At 34.6% G+C, this 14927-nt stretch overlaps 1 pseudogene; it reads left to right on the forward strand.

Moving 5' to 3' along the window:
- Positions 1-14927, forward strand: part of LOC143640255 (axin interactor, dorsalization-associated protein-like) — a 32606-nt pseudogene that overhangs the window by 11765 nt on the left and 5914 nt on the right.

Below are 14927 nucleotides of genomic sequence, written 5' to 3' on the forward strand. Positions count from 1 at the left end.
CCTTCTACTTTGATCTCCTGCTGCTTCCCCTTTGCTTGTCAGACTTAAGTTCTCACAGTCCTTTCTATGCCTTGAATAAGGCAAACTCTTTCCTACTTGGAACCTTTGTTGTTGCTCCAGCCTGTTCTCTAATACCTGGGAAGCCCTTATGCTAGAGCCACTTGTGGATGATTCCTCTCATCTCAGGTCTTGGCTCAAATGTCTTCTTACAGTTTAGTTTCGAAAGGCACCCTGTCTACCTTAGCTACTCTACCAAGTTCTCTCTGCTTTTACACAGCATCCTGTTTGTATCCTTAATACCACTAATCACATCTTACATTATCTAGTTTATTTATTGGCATATTTATTGTCTACTTTTCCTTAGAAAAGTCTAAGGTCCAAATATGAGTTCTTGATTACTGTGTATCTTTAACACCTAAAGCAGTGATTGGAACATTGTGAGTACTCGATATGCATTTGTTGAGAAGAAGAAAGAGATAAAGGATGAGGAAGAGCTAAAGGGAGAGAGAATTAAGAGTGAGTAATGAGAATCTAGATACAAGTTTCCAACTTCTTTCTCACTGGATGATTGACTCCTATTGGAATAAGTTATGTAATTACAACTTATTCTTTTTGAATTTCCTTATTTAGGAATCCAATATGCCTTACTCCTTTTAACTCAAATCTGCAAGACTCCAAAATTAAAGTCTGAGTAATTAGAGTAAAAATCATGGGTTGCCCAATTAATAATGCTAAATATTCACCTTGAAATAATTGCAGGTAGTCACTAGGAACCCGTAAATTGGGAAATGAAACAATAAATTTCATAAAATACTTTTCCAGATACAGATAGAATTGTATAACATCTGTCTGTAGGCTTACATTCCAGAAAGTAATCAACCAGGACACAAGAGGTGATAGCATTATGTTGTTTGATGACTTCCCTGAGGAGAGAGTCTGCTGTGTGTGTGTGTGTGTGTGTGTGTGTGTGTGTGTGTATGTGTGTGTACACATGTGTAATATATATATATATATATATATATATATATATATATATATATATATATATATACACACACACACAAACACACACATATATATGCATGTATATATGTGTGTACACATATATAATAAATTTCATCATAAAAGGAATATTAGAATTATAACCTTGTTGCTACAAACCTTACCAGTGTGATAAGTATTGAGGGAAATCTACTTAGGATAAAGAATAAGATGTGATTATCTATTCTCTTTAATTAGTCATCTTCAGTATCAATCTTTTAGTTAAAATACTTCAGGAGAAGAGGTATTCTCTTTCACCCCATATCACCTAGGACCTTGTACATTGGAGAATTATTTTATGGTTCATTTTCTATCAGGGCTCTGAGACTTTCCTTGGAGATCTTACAGTACTCTGAAAATACTGGTACCTGCAGTCCACTATGGACATTTTTATTTTGCTAAGACACTCAGTAGTCAATTGCATAGTCTTGAAATGATAGTGAAGCTCGGAATTTAAAATACATATATTAATGTGTGGTTAATACACTATAAAATACGATTAAAAGTATCAATTTAAGATATAACATATAAGACTAACTAATATATAAGACTTACATAACATGTAGGACTAAGATAAAAGATATAAGACTAATGTTTGTCTATGTCTTTATTCTAGTCCTAAAGAATATTCTCACATATAATAAAGAATTTCCATTTGATGTTCAGCCTGTCCCATTAAGGTAAATAAATAAGCATCCATATTTTGTCTTCTGATTTTATTATCTATTTTATGCCTGTTTTTTAAATATTTCTGGATTTTTTTCCCTATCAAATTTGGTATTGGTGATATGACTGATACCATTGGTAGCAATGAAATGATTGACATTGACATTTATATCAACATTAACCTAATAATCAGCATCTTATCTGGGAAGTTAGTGGCTTTGAGGGTTAGCTGGTGTATTAAGTGGAGTAGCTCACTAATTTTTCTGTCCTTTTTTATATAGGAGAATTTTAGCCCCTGGTGAGGAAGAGAATTTAGAATTTGAAGAAGATGAAGAATAAGGTGGTGCTGGAGCAGGGTCTCCTGATTCTTTTCCTGCTAGAGTGCCTGGTGGGTACAAAAAATGTACATTATATAATTCAAGGTCAGGTGTTTGGAACTTACTTTTGTACTTGTTAGTGGCAGGTAAAACATCTCCAAGTTTGCCAATCTTAAGCAAATTATCACGGCCATTCTGTTAGCGGTAGCTATCGGTTTATTGTGAAAGTATCTTACTATTTGTGTCAGGGATCCTCAAAACATCCCATGTTTAGTGATTGGCTAGGAAGACCCACAGGACTCAGCATATAGCTGTACTCACAGTTGTATTCTGAGCCATTACAACAAGAAAACACAAGAACAAAATCAGCAAAGGGTAAAGGCACACAGACAAATTCCAGAGGAAACCAAACTTCTAAGAGTCCTCTCCCAGCAGAGTCAAATATGTACTCGATTCTCTCAACATTCTTTCACACCTGTGAAATGAAAAATATTGTCTATTGGGGAAGCACTGTAGAGATTCAGTGCACAAGACACTTATTGGGGTTAGCATGAACCAAAACTACAGACTCCAGGAAGAAAGCAAGTGTTCAGCACAAACCATATTGTTTGCATGGACCGTTTAGGCACAGTGATCTTCTTAACAGGGCACGATGGGAATCCTGCTGAAATCCAGGTTCCCAGATGCTAGCCATGGACCAACATTGTAGGTAGGCTTTCTAGAGTAACTGTTTGCTATGTTAATTATTTTCTTTATATATCTAGCTGTTCTTTAAATAATCATATATGATTGTGAAACCTGGACCTGGAGGAACAGATACTAAACAGTTGCCCTTAACAGGGAAATAAAAAATACATAGCAAGTCCTTTTTATTTGTGGAAGATCTTGACAAGGTTGTAAAATACCCTAGTCAAGCACCCTGAGTAAATTTTTTGACTCTTCCACTTCTATACTTTCTTCTGTTCTTATACAGTGCACAGTTTTTACTTCTGATGAACTAGTTCATTTTTGGAAGTGTAGAAATAACACTGTACTATTGTGATGCATTTTTTAAAAGACTCTATGCTTTATGGTATAATTAAATATAATATACTTATCATCCAGAAAACTTCATAATTAAAGTCAGATTCCAGTAATTTAAATACTCTTTGGTAGAAGACGTTTGAAATATAAACAGTATAGGCTTAGACAAACAAGATACCTGCACTTTTGAGTCTAACATCTGCCAATCAGTAGTTAAGTGACTGTACTTAATTCTTTATAAAAGGAGATGTTGACAATGCCTAATTTGTAGGGTTACAGTGAAAATTAAGGCCCCACATACAAAGCATTTGGCATGATACTTTTCATTTGCTGGTGTAGTGGTGGCTACTGTATTTTCATTATCACCTCTAAATGGTGCTAAAGTCCTACACCATAGGATTATTGGAAAAATTACAGTCACTATAAAATGTTATTGTTAGTGTTTCTTTGGTACAAGGTAAGTATTTCCAATCTGCTTATCCTTATGAAGAAAGAGCTATATTTTACTTGTCATATTTGTAGGAAATTTCAAGATTGCTGAGATGATGAGGTAAATAAATTTGCTAAAAATTTTCTGTATTTTTTATTTCCTTTTCAAACCACATGCTATAATTGAAATAGATTCCAGTTCTATAAATTTCTGGTTTGGTTATTTGTTCACTAGCTATACTTCTGTAGCAAACAAGATCCTTGAAGCAGATGATATAAGTCATGAAATGGACAGATTAAGGTCTTTATGGGGTTCAAGTTGCTGAGTTGAAAAGAAACTCTGTAAATTAAGTCTATTTGCTATGAAAGATTAAGCCCAAAGTAATCATATTTTTGTATTCTGATATAGCATTTTGGTATTTTATTTCAGAGATACAGAAAGCTCACTAAACCCTTCTATTCCCTGAATTATTTTCCTCAAAGTAAGAAAGAGTACATATAGTTCAATTGGCTATATTTGATTTGCGATGATATTTTCAAGGGCCTGTGTCATTATAAAATTGAAAATGTCATTGAAGGACAATTTAACCTTTAACTTAATTGTAGAATGGGAAAAAATTGTTATACTGTGGACATCCAAGATTTCAGTCGTGATAAGGGTGTTGTGTCTACATTATCATATGCAGGGTGCTTCTAAGAATTATAACATTTTTATTACGTTTATTTTATGTAATTTATATAATTGTAAGTTTGTTGTACTTTTTTTGGTACTGAGGATTTAACACAGGGTTACTTTACCAGTGAACCACATCCTCAGCCCTTTTTATTTTTTATTTTGAGATAGGATTTCACTTAGTTGCTGAGGGCCTCACTGAGTTGCTGAGATTAGTCTTAAACTTGGGATCCTCCTGCCTCAGCCTCCCAAGTCGCCTGGATTCCAGGCTTGTGCCATAGCATCTAGCTTATTGTGCTCTTTTTAAAAAAAATATTTATTAAGGTGTCCCTTACATATATAAAAGGCATCTTTTTTAGTGTGCAGCTTTATGAGTTTTGACAAACACACATGCTAAACACTACTACTGTTAAGCTAATGAGATGAAGTATAATATATAAATATGGTATAACCAAAAGTAGTTTATTCCCTTTTAAAATTAAAAATGGATTTTTATCCAACGTTTCTTGAAAAGAATAAAAATTGTTAAACCTTTCTTTGACATTAATATCATTTTCAAAGCCTTCAATTCTCATAAGACAAACAGTAACTTTTGTGTACTGCATTAAACACTAACTGGCTTAAGTCCAAATAGTAGTTTAATTTTCTTAAGGTAATCTCAGTAGATTTCATTTAAATAGAGGATATAAATTTATAACTTATCATTTATTACCTGAAAATTTATTTATCATGTTGAATATTAAAGCTTCTAAATGATAAACCAAAGTAATAGAAATTAAAAAAAAATAGCTGGCCAGGATTACATGCTTATAATCCTAGCTACTTGAGAAATTGAGGCAGGAGGATTGCAAGTTTGAGACCAGTGGGGACAACTTAGAGAGAATTTGTCTCAAAATAGAAAGAACTATGGATGTAGCTCAGTGGTAGGGTGCTTGCCTCACTTGTGTGAAGCCCTACATTCATTTCCTAGTACCACATGCACAAATAGCCATGACACAATTTTAGACAAAATTTTAAAAAACATTTCTGAGTGACCTAAACATAAGCCTAGCAATTTCAACATTATTCTAGATTTGTATTTGTTATTCATCTTTTATATAGTCTTAGATATGTACAAAAAATGTTTTTTTGAAACTCAAAATGAAGAGTGAATCTTACTTCTTTAATATCAAACCTGTACTTGTTTCTTTCCTGCATAAATATTCAATTCTGAGTTGAACTTGAGAGTTAAGCAAATATGGATTTCATTTTCAGCTAAAGTGCAGTTTTTTTCTTACCCATGCATATAGGAAGTTGAACACTGCAACAAAATATTCATTGCTGTTCCATGAATATTAAGGCATCCTTATTTCACAGAATTTCAGAATATATCTAGGGTTAATCAGTAAATACCACCAAAGTATGCAGTTAGACTCTGGCTCTCTGAGGACTTCCTTCCTCTCAAAGTCTCAAATTCTCAGACTGAGCCAAACAGTCAGAACCAGAGTCCCTCATCCAGTCATGTACTTATGTTGAAAGGAAAGGAAAATACCATTCAATGTTATCTGGTAGTTCTCCTAGCTGTTTTTCAATAGTTTTAAGGATTGTTAATATTCTATTACTCTCAAGCAGTTTTGGAAACATTTTAAGATTTCTTTTTTATAATTTGTTTCTTGTTTGTTTGTAGTACTGGTGATTGAAGTTGGGGGTACTCTACCACCTAGCTACATCCCCAGCTCTTTGATTTATTTTTTTAGTTTGAAACCAGGATTTTGCTAAGTTGCCCAGCTGGCCTCTCCTGCCTTAACTTGCCAAGTTGCTGGGATTACAGGCATGCACCACTATGTCTGGCTCAGTTTTTTTTTTAATCCATGAATCTTGTCACTTGAATTCAAAAAAGGTTTTCTCCAGAGCTTTGCAGAAATTGGTTCATAGGAAATGTCTATTGAGTAGGCTCTTCATCAAGGCTCTAAGCAACATCTGGCCTGCTTTTTCTTGAAAGTGCTCTGGCCACTCAAATTTTTAACCCAGCACCTGTAGTAACTCTTCCTTGCATACTAAATAGCATCTGTGTATGAAACATATACCCACTGATTAATCGTAGGTTTTGTGAGAGTATTTATTATTTTTTTCCAGATATGATGGTGACACTTAAGAATTCAGCCATTATCCAAATCACATATTTCTGAACACAGAAAAATACATATTTCTAGTACCAGTCAATAAAGAAAATAAAAACAAGAACATACTCATATAACCTATATACAAACAACTTTAATCAGGTATAATTTTTGACAGACTTAGAAATATTATTATTTGAACTAATGACCCCTAAGATTTTTATCAAACTTTTAATGTAATTTCAAAGTGAACAAACTTCTTATGATTTTACTCTTTATTTTGAAAGGTTGGAGCAGTTTCTCAACTACTAATCAGTTACCACCCAAAAGAAATTGTGCATGTGTTTTTATATTTTCACACAATTTTTATGTGTGTACAAATTGCAGATGTGCAGTACAAATTGCAAAATTTTTCTCTTGCTAGATTTTTAAGACCCATTTCATGTTTTGTGCCATCTACAAAATGTTATGACCAAATAATGATTTGACAATCCCATTATTTTAAATTATGTTAAAATTATCCCAAAATATTAGAAAATATTATTTTATATATATCCTTTTTATTGCATTTTAAAATTACAAAGAAATGTGCACTTAAAAAAAGTGTGTGACAGACTTTGAATTGGTAGTATCAGACATCTGAATTTAATTACAAGTATGATAAATCTAAAACAAAGAAGACATATATAATCATATACATATGATAATGCTTAGTTTACATTTTAGATATCAGGTACATCTCTGTCCTAAAAGTATGGATAAAAATTTTGTACTTCTTATTCATGATATTTAATTCACCAAGCACCAAGGCAAAATGAACACTGACTCACCTCTTATTGAAGTAAATGCCTGTGACAAACATTTGTACAATATTATGTAAAAAGCCAAGCAAATGAAATTACTCAATAAGCAAACTCAAATCAGTGTTTTAAAAAAATATAATCTTTGGTAATTTTCCTCTTTTAATGTTCTGACCTAGACAATAATGTACTATTTTGGACAAAGACTGTCATGCCATTTTCAATTTTGGACTAGAAATTGTCCTTATGGTATGATATGAGATATAAACAATAGCAATTTTTAAAAAGCAAAAATAAAAAGTTGAAAGAAAAAAATGACTTCCCCTTCTGCATGTGAGGACAGGGTCTTAAGAATCCCACTGACCTTCATATCCATGTCACTCCAGATTCATCTTCAGGCTGGTGGTCCTTTCATTGTCTGATTCTCCATGATCTCTATGGCTACAGAGAGACTATTGAATGTGAGGCCATCCTACTTGATACTCAGACCTTCATTTTTCTCAGCATTCTCTTGGAACAAAGAAGTTGCGGTCGGGGGGTGGGGGGCTTCAGATGCTCTCCCATTGTTTTTCTGTACCTGTTGCAGGTAGAGTGGTGCTTCATTGTTTGGTCTGTGTCAGTGCTGTGGGGTGCCCAGCAGAGGCAGAGGCCTTACTTGCACAATTCCCTTTCCTCTCCACAGTGGAAGTGGCTGTAACATTCTTGGCTAGGTCAGACGCTTTTACACAGTTTTTAAAACATTCTTGAGTGAACTCGTCTGTGTTTAACAAACAGCCATTTGGGGGATCCATAGCTACCTTCATAAATTGTTTTCCACAGATGAAGCACAATGAAATAGAGCAACTTGAGTTTTTACCCAAGTACTACCTGTTAATAAATAGTTTCCATCAACAAAATGAACTTTTTGGTGTCCCCTATTACAGTAATGTGGTGAAATGGTTCCAAACCTTCTAATTCATTGTCATTACTTTATCAGAGTTGTCTTTAGGTTTAGGCTTAGAATCTTCCTCTCACAGAAACTCCCACTGAATTGAGTAATTCCTTACAACTCTTTTTGACACCAGTGAGAGCATGCTTGCTCTGGTTGGTGCATAAGAGGTGGTTGGGGCAGATAAGTCAGAAAAAGACGTGCTTTCTGTGTTCAGTACAACTTGGGGCTCACCAGCTACCAATGGCTTCCTTTGTCTTGCAGTAAAAACTGAAAGTGGAATTAACCAAATGAACACAGTCCTGCTGCTCACTGCTATTTGAGTGTTAAAGACCTATCATATTGCTATCTGGGCTACTCAGTCTCTGTCCATTCCTGTGAATGTGCATTGCCCAGTGTACAAAGTTCAAATGTTACTCTTTTTTAATCACTCCCTTACTTGGAGTTCTTAGTGACAGCTCAATAACATTCCTGGGATGTTATTGAAAACTTGGTTTGGACAGCTGTAGCCATTTAGAGTTTTCCATATTTAAAAGTATAAGGCATAAATAGTGGCCTCACAAAAATGTCTATATTCTAATCCTGGGAACCTGTGACTGTTATGTTACATGGCAAAAGGAACTTTGCAGAAGCTTGAGATGGGGAGGTTCTCCTGCAGTTCCTTTTAAGGCTTTAGGGACAATTAAAATAAAGATGTTAAAATGGGACATGATGGTTAAAAGCATGGACTCTGTAGCCAAACTACTGTGTGATTATGGATACTTTGTTTTTCTATGCCTCACTTTTCACCTCTGAAAAATAGAACTAAACTATTGTTGTGAGGATTAGATGAGAGGATTAGGACAGTAAGTGGCACATCACAAATACTCACAAGTGTTAGCTATTTCTTATTTACATAGCAATTCCATGTGGAAGAACATTTCTTCTGATCTCTGTTCTAGATCTGAGAGCAGATGATTTAGCTGGAATAGCACAGTTTACACTGGATTGTGTGTAGTGATTTCTTTCTTATCCTTGTTAGTCTTCAGATTTTATGAATGTACTTGACTTGTTCTCATATTACACTATGAAATTGGATATGTTAATTCTTAACTTATAAACCTTCCTTTTAATGCATTGGCTCAATTTACAACTATCATGGTTTTATCTTTGATGCAAAAACATGCAACCTTTTTCATCTTACCTGGGAGCTATAGATGGTATGGTATTATTTTAGTATTTGATCTTCTTTTATGTTTATTATTTCTTCACTTATTGATATAGATTCTCTAGCCATTTGTTTACTAAAGCATGATAACCTCTAGAACTGGAAATTCAGTCATTCATTCAATAAAATATTTCTTCAATAAAGATCTGTTTATTCCTTGTGCATACTACAAAAGGAACAGTTCCCACACCTTTCAGGATGCTTATTGTGTAGTCAGCAAGACAGAGCCAAAAGCACATGATTATAATTAGAGATGTGCACCAATGTCATAGGTTGGAAAAAAGAAGGGCTGAGGGAGTTCAATAAATCTAGCCAGATTTAGGACTCACTGAGTATGTAGGAGTTGACCATGCAGAGAGAGAGCACATCATAGACCATTCTGAAACACCTTAAATAGGCACCTTTGTATGTAATCTATGATCTTAATTACAGTCAGCTTCCTTCATCATGGAGCACAATGTTTGACATTCTACCTTGAATTAAACAAGAAATTCAGACTTGCAATCACTGCCTCCATATTAAATTATTTGAAGCATAATGATTACATTAAACTTACTGTGTAATCTCAGGCAAAAAGATTGTTGGTAAGGAATGTAGCATCAGCCCTACCATTTCAACTGAAAGATCTAGATGATGACAGGTTATAAAATTGACTCACCCCAAAGTAACAACAAGTTTAATATCAACTTGGAAAAAAATAAACTTAACATCAAAAAGACTTTGAAAGTTGTAAAGCAATCGTCTTTTGACTGTCAAAAAAAGGGTAGTAAAGAGGTAAGACATAAAAGAGGTAACATTCTTGGGGGTTTTGGGGGGTGGGGTAGGGTGGGTTCTTTTTTTTTTTGTCTTTTTTGGAACTAGGCATCGCATCCAGGATTTTGCAAATGCAAGGCAGACACTTTGCCACTGAGCTACATCCCAACCCAACATTCATAATATATAAAGAAAAATTTTAATTGTAATAACCAAAGCAGAATACATGAGAGGAACAGACAACATGAGCGAGTGTGCGCACGTGCGAACACACACACACACACACACACACACACACACACACACACACACACATTTAAAAATACCCGTTAAATATATAAAAAGATACTCAACTATATTTTTAATAAAAAACCTAAATTAAAGCTACTGTTGGTGAGTCTTAGGGGAAATAGGTACTTATTAATCACTGGTGGGAATAGAAAAATGGTAGAGTTCCTTTGGAGGGAAATTGAGCATTCTCTAACAACATATAAGTACATATTTTTGCCTTAGCAATCCCATTCCTGAGAATTTACTCTGAAGGTGCACCCGCAAAATGCAGGAAAAAGAGGGGAAAACACTTGCATATATACCAGATTCTCTGTTGAGGTGTTTTTTATAATGATAAAAAGTTAGAAATAATGTAGCCATATGAAGATTGACTGAATAAACTATGATACATAGGATGGTGTAGAAAATAATTCAGAAAATCTCCATGAACTAATGAGTGATTTTTAAAAATATATTATTAGCAGAATTTATCAAGGTAGTTCACATTAGCAGATTAAGGGGAAAGATTTCATAATGTTGTCAACAATGCAGAAAAAGTTCTCAGTTAAGTTTGAAATACAGCCTTGATTTTAAACAATTCTTGGCAAAGAACAGAAAAACATCCTTAACTTGATAAAACATGGCTACATGACATTTACAACCCAAAATCATTTAATGATGAATTTGAACAAAACAAGAGTGTCTATTACTTCTTTTCATCAGAATTGTTTTGGAAGCCCTAGCTACTGCACTAGGATAAGAAAAATGAAATATAAAAGGGGGGATGTTCTTTATTTGCATATTTATGAATATATAGAGAATATGCAAAAAAACCTATTCATAACTCATTAATAAGATAATGCGGTTTCTGGATATAAAATCTGTACAGACAAATCAATTCTATCTCAAACAAGTAATAGTTGTTAGAAAATGAACTATTATAATATATATAGTAGTATTAAATAATATCAAGGACCTTATTATAAATTCAACAAAAGAAATATAAGAATTTTATGTAGAAAATAAACCTTTGTTGAAAGAAAGAAAAGAATATCAAAAGGAAAAGGAAACTGGAGTAATCTTGAAATTAGGGAAAAAGATGGAAGAGTGACTTAATAATTGTTATGGTTGGTGAGATGTTGAATTGTACGTTCTCTTTTACTTTTTTCATTTCTCTTGATTGAATTGTTTATGAGAATGCATTTTATAAAAACAGTGAAGTCATTATTCTTTTTTTCATTTGTTCATAATAGTTATTCTTGACATTAGATTCATTTGGACTAATTATAAATGCATGGAATATAATTTGCTCCAATTCAGTCCCTTCACCCTCCCCATCCTCCCTCCCACTGTTCCCTTTGATCCACTTTACTGATCTATTTATTTACATTTTTTAAAATTAGTATCTTATAGATATTCAAAGTGATGAGTTTCATTATAGTATATTCACATATGTGCATTGGAAAGTTAGTTTGGGTTCATTCCACAGTTTTTCCCTACCCACTCCCCATTCCCTTCTTTTTCTTTTATTGATTTTATTTTTTTTAAATACAGGACAATGGAGTCTATTACAATTCTTATTACACATATAGAGCACAATTTTTTATATCTTTGTATAAAGCATATTCACGCCAATTCACGTTATACATGTACTTGTTTTTTTTTTGCATTACAATTTTTATTACACATATATACCACAATTTTTCTTATCACTGTTTGTATATAAAGTAGGTTGACAGCCAATTTGTGTCTTCAGACATGTACTTTGGATAATGATGTCCATCACATTCATTCCACATTCATTAGGAGGCTAATCCCCTGCCTCCTCCCTTTCCCTCACTCCCCTCTTCCCTATCTAGAATCCATCTATTCATCCCATGTTCCTCCTCCCTACCCTATTATGAGTCAGCCTCCTTATATCAGAGAAAACATTTGGCATTTGTTTTTTGGGGATTGGCTAACTTCACTTAGCATTATCTTCTCCAATGCCATCCATTTACCTGCAAATGCCATGATTTTATTCTCTTTTTAAAAAGTTCATTGTGTATATATGCCACATTTTTAAAAATCCATTCATCCACTGAAGGGCATGTAGGTTAGCTCCACAGTTTAGCTATTGTGAATAGTGCTGCTATAAACATTGATGTGGCTGTGTCCCTGTAGTATGTTGTTTTAAAGTCCTTTGAGTATAGTCCAAGGAGAGCAATAGCTCGGTCAAATGGTGGTTCCATTCCCAGATTTCCAAAGAATCTCCATACTGCTTTCCAGATTGGCTACACCAATTTGCAGTCCCACCAGCAATGTATGAGTGTACCTTTTTCCCCACATTCTTGCCAACACTTATTGTTGTTTGTCTTCATAATAGCTGCCATTCCGATTAGAGTTGTATCTTAGTTTTGATTTGCATTTCTCTGATTGCTAGAGATGTTGAAAATTTTTTCATATATTTGTTGATTGATTGTATATCCTCTTCTGAGAAGTGTTTGTTCAAGTCCTTGGCCCATTTTTTGATTGGGTTACTTGTTTTTTCAGTGCTTAGCTTTTTGAGTTCTTTATATACCCTAGAGATTAGTGCTCTATCTGATGTGTGAGGGGTAAAGATTTTGTCCCAGGATGTAGGCTCTCTGTTCACCTCACAGATTGTTTCTTTTGCTGAGAAAAATCTTTTTAGTTTGAATCCATCCCATTTATTGATTCCTGGTTTTAATTCTTGTGCCATAGGAGTCTTATTAAGGAAGTTGGGGCCTAACCCATATGATGAAGATTAGGGCCTACCTTTTTCTTCTGTTAGACACAGAGTCTCTGGCTTAATTCCTAGGTCCTTGATCCATTTTAAGTTAAGTTTTGTGCATGGTGAGAGTTATGAGTTTAATTTCATTTTGTTGCATATGGATTTCCAGTTTTCCCAGCACCATTTGTTGAAAATGCTACCTTTTCTCCAGTGCATGTTTTTGGCACCTTTTTCTAAAATAAGCTGATTGTAATTTTGTGGGTTAGTCTCTGTGTCCTCTATTCTGTACCATTGGTCTACCAGTCTGTTTTAGTGCCAATACCATGCTGTTTTTGTTACTATTGCTCTGTAGTATAGTTTAAGGTCTCATATAGCGATACTCCCTGCTTCACTCTTCTTGCTAAGGATTTCTTTAGCTATTCTTGATCTCTTATTTTTCCAGATGAATTTCATGATTGCTTTTTCTATTTTTATGAGGAATGCCATTGAGATTTTGTTTGGAATTGCATTAAATCTATATAGTGCTTTTGGTAGTATGATCATTTTGATAATATTAATTCTGCCTATCCCAAGAGCGAGGTAGATCTTTCCAGAAATAGTAAATGAATTCAGCAAAGAAGCAGGATATAAATCAACACCCATAAATCAAAGGCATTTCTGTATATCAGTGCCAAAGCCTCTGAGAAGGAAATGAGGAAAACTGCCCCATTTACAGTAACCTCAAAAAAAAAAAATAAGATACTTGAGAATCAACGAAAGAAGTCAAAGATCTATACAATGAAAACTACAGAACCCTAAACAGAGAAATCAAAGAAGATCTTAGAATATGGAAAGATCTACACATTCCTTTCTTAAAAGGAGAAAGGGAGGAAGAGGGAGGGAGAGGGGAAAGGTGGGCAGGGTCAGATCAGAATATGATAGCCCAAAGGGTGGGGTTTTGGCCTGCTGAGAACTTCTAACTGAAGGAGATTGGAATCCCGAAAGCAACCTCAGCAGCAAAGCCTCTGCCCTCCTCCTGCCCTCCTGTCCTCCACCCTTCTCTCCCAAAGCCTTCTCTCATAAAACCTAGAAAGCTCTCTCTCTCTCTCTCTCTCTCTCTCTCTCTCTCTCTCTCTCCTCTACCCTCCCTGCTATTCCCTTCCTGTCCCCTTACCCTCCCTTACCCCCTCCCTTAAAAACCCTCATTTCAGACAGGACCTGCCTTAGGTCCAGAAGGAAAGAAGGCTATACAGAGAGGCCAAGAAGAATCTGACCAGACAGGGCTTGCTAGGATCCTGGCAGCCTTTTACCATTAGCTCACACCCCCTTTCCAGTCATTTCTACATGGCCGTCCATTCTTCATGGAACATAAACATAAAAACAGGAGTTTTCCCTGGATCTGTAGGTCTTTATTTCTGAAGGCTTTTAGGTCAAATAAAGTTCTATTAAATAAATGTTATGATTTTTAAAATGTAAAGATATATACTAGTTCATAAATTAGAAGAAGTAATTTAATTTATATAGATAGACTCTTTCTGAAACTCATCTGAATTTTTATTGCAGTTCCTGGACCTTTTATACAGCTATAGAATTAAGATACTGTATTAGTGATAAGAGGATAAACAGTTCGGTAAGACAGAAAACTCAGAAAGTGATTGCCACATGATTTATGATTGAGGTGGGACTGCAGATCAGTGGTGGAAAATGTCAGTCTTTTTAATAAGTAGTGCTGAGACAATTGAGTATGTGAAATTGAATGAAATTAAAGCTCCTACTATACACCATAGACAATAATTCTGTGTGACATATAGAATTAAGTGTGTGGGGCTGGGAATGTGGCTCAAGCATTAGCATGCTCGCCTGGCATGCGTGTGGCCCGGGTTCGATCCTCAGCGCCACATACAGACAAAGATGTTGTGTCCGCCAAATACTAAAAAATAAATATTAAAACTCTCTCTCTCTCTCCCAATCTCTCACTCTCTCTCACTCTTTCTTAAAAAAAAAAAGAATT

This window comes from Callospermophilus lateralis, unplaced genomic scaffold (assembly GCF_048772815.1).
Source record: "Callospermophilus lateralis isolate mCalLat2 unplaced genomic scaffold, mCalLat2.hap1 Scaffold_148, whole genome shotgun sequence".
NCBI classification, from domain to species: Eukaryota; Metazoa; Chordata; class Mammalia; order Rodentia; family Sciuridae; genus Callospermophilus; species Callospermophilus lateralis.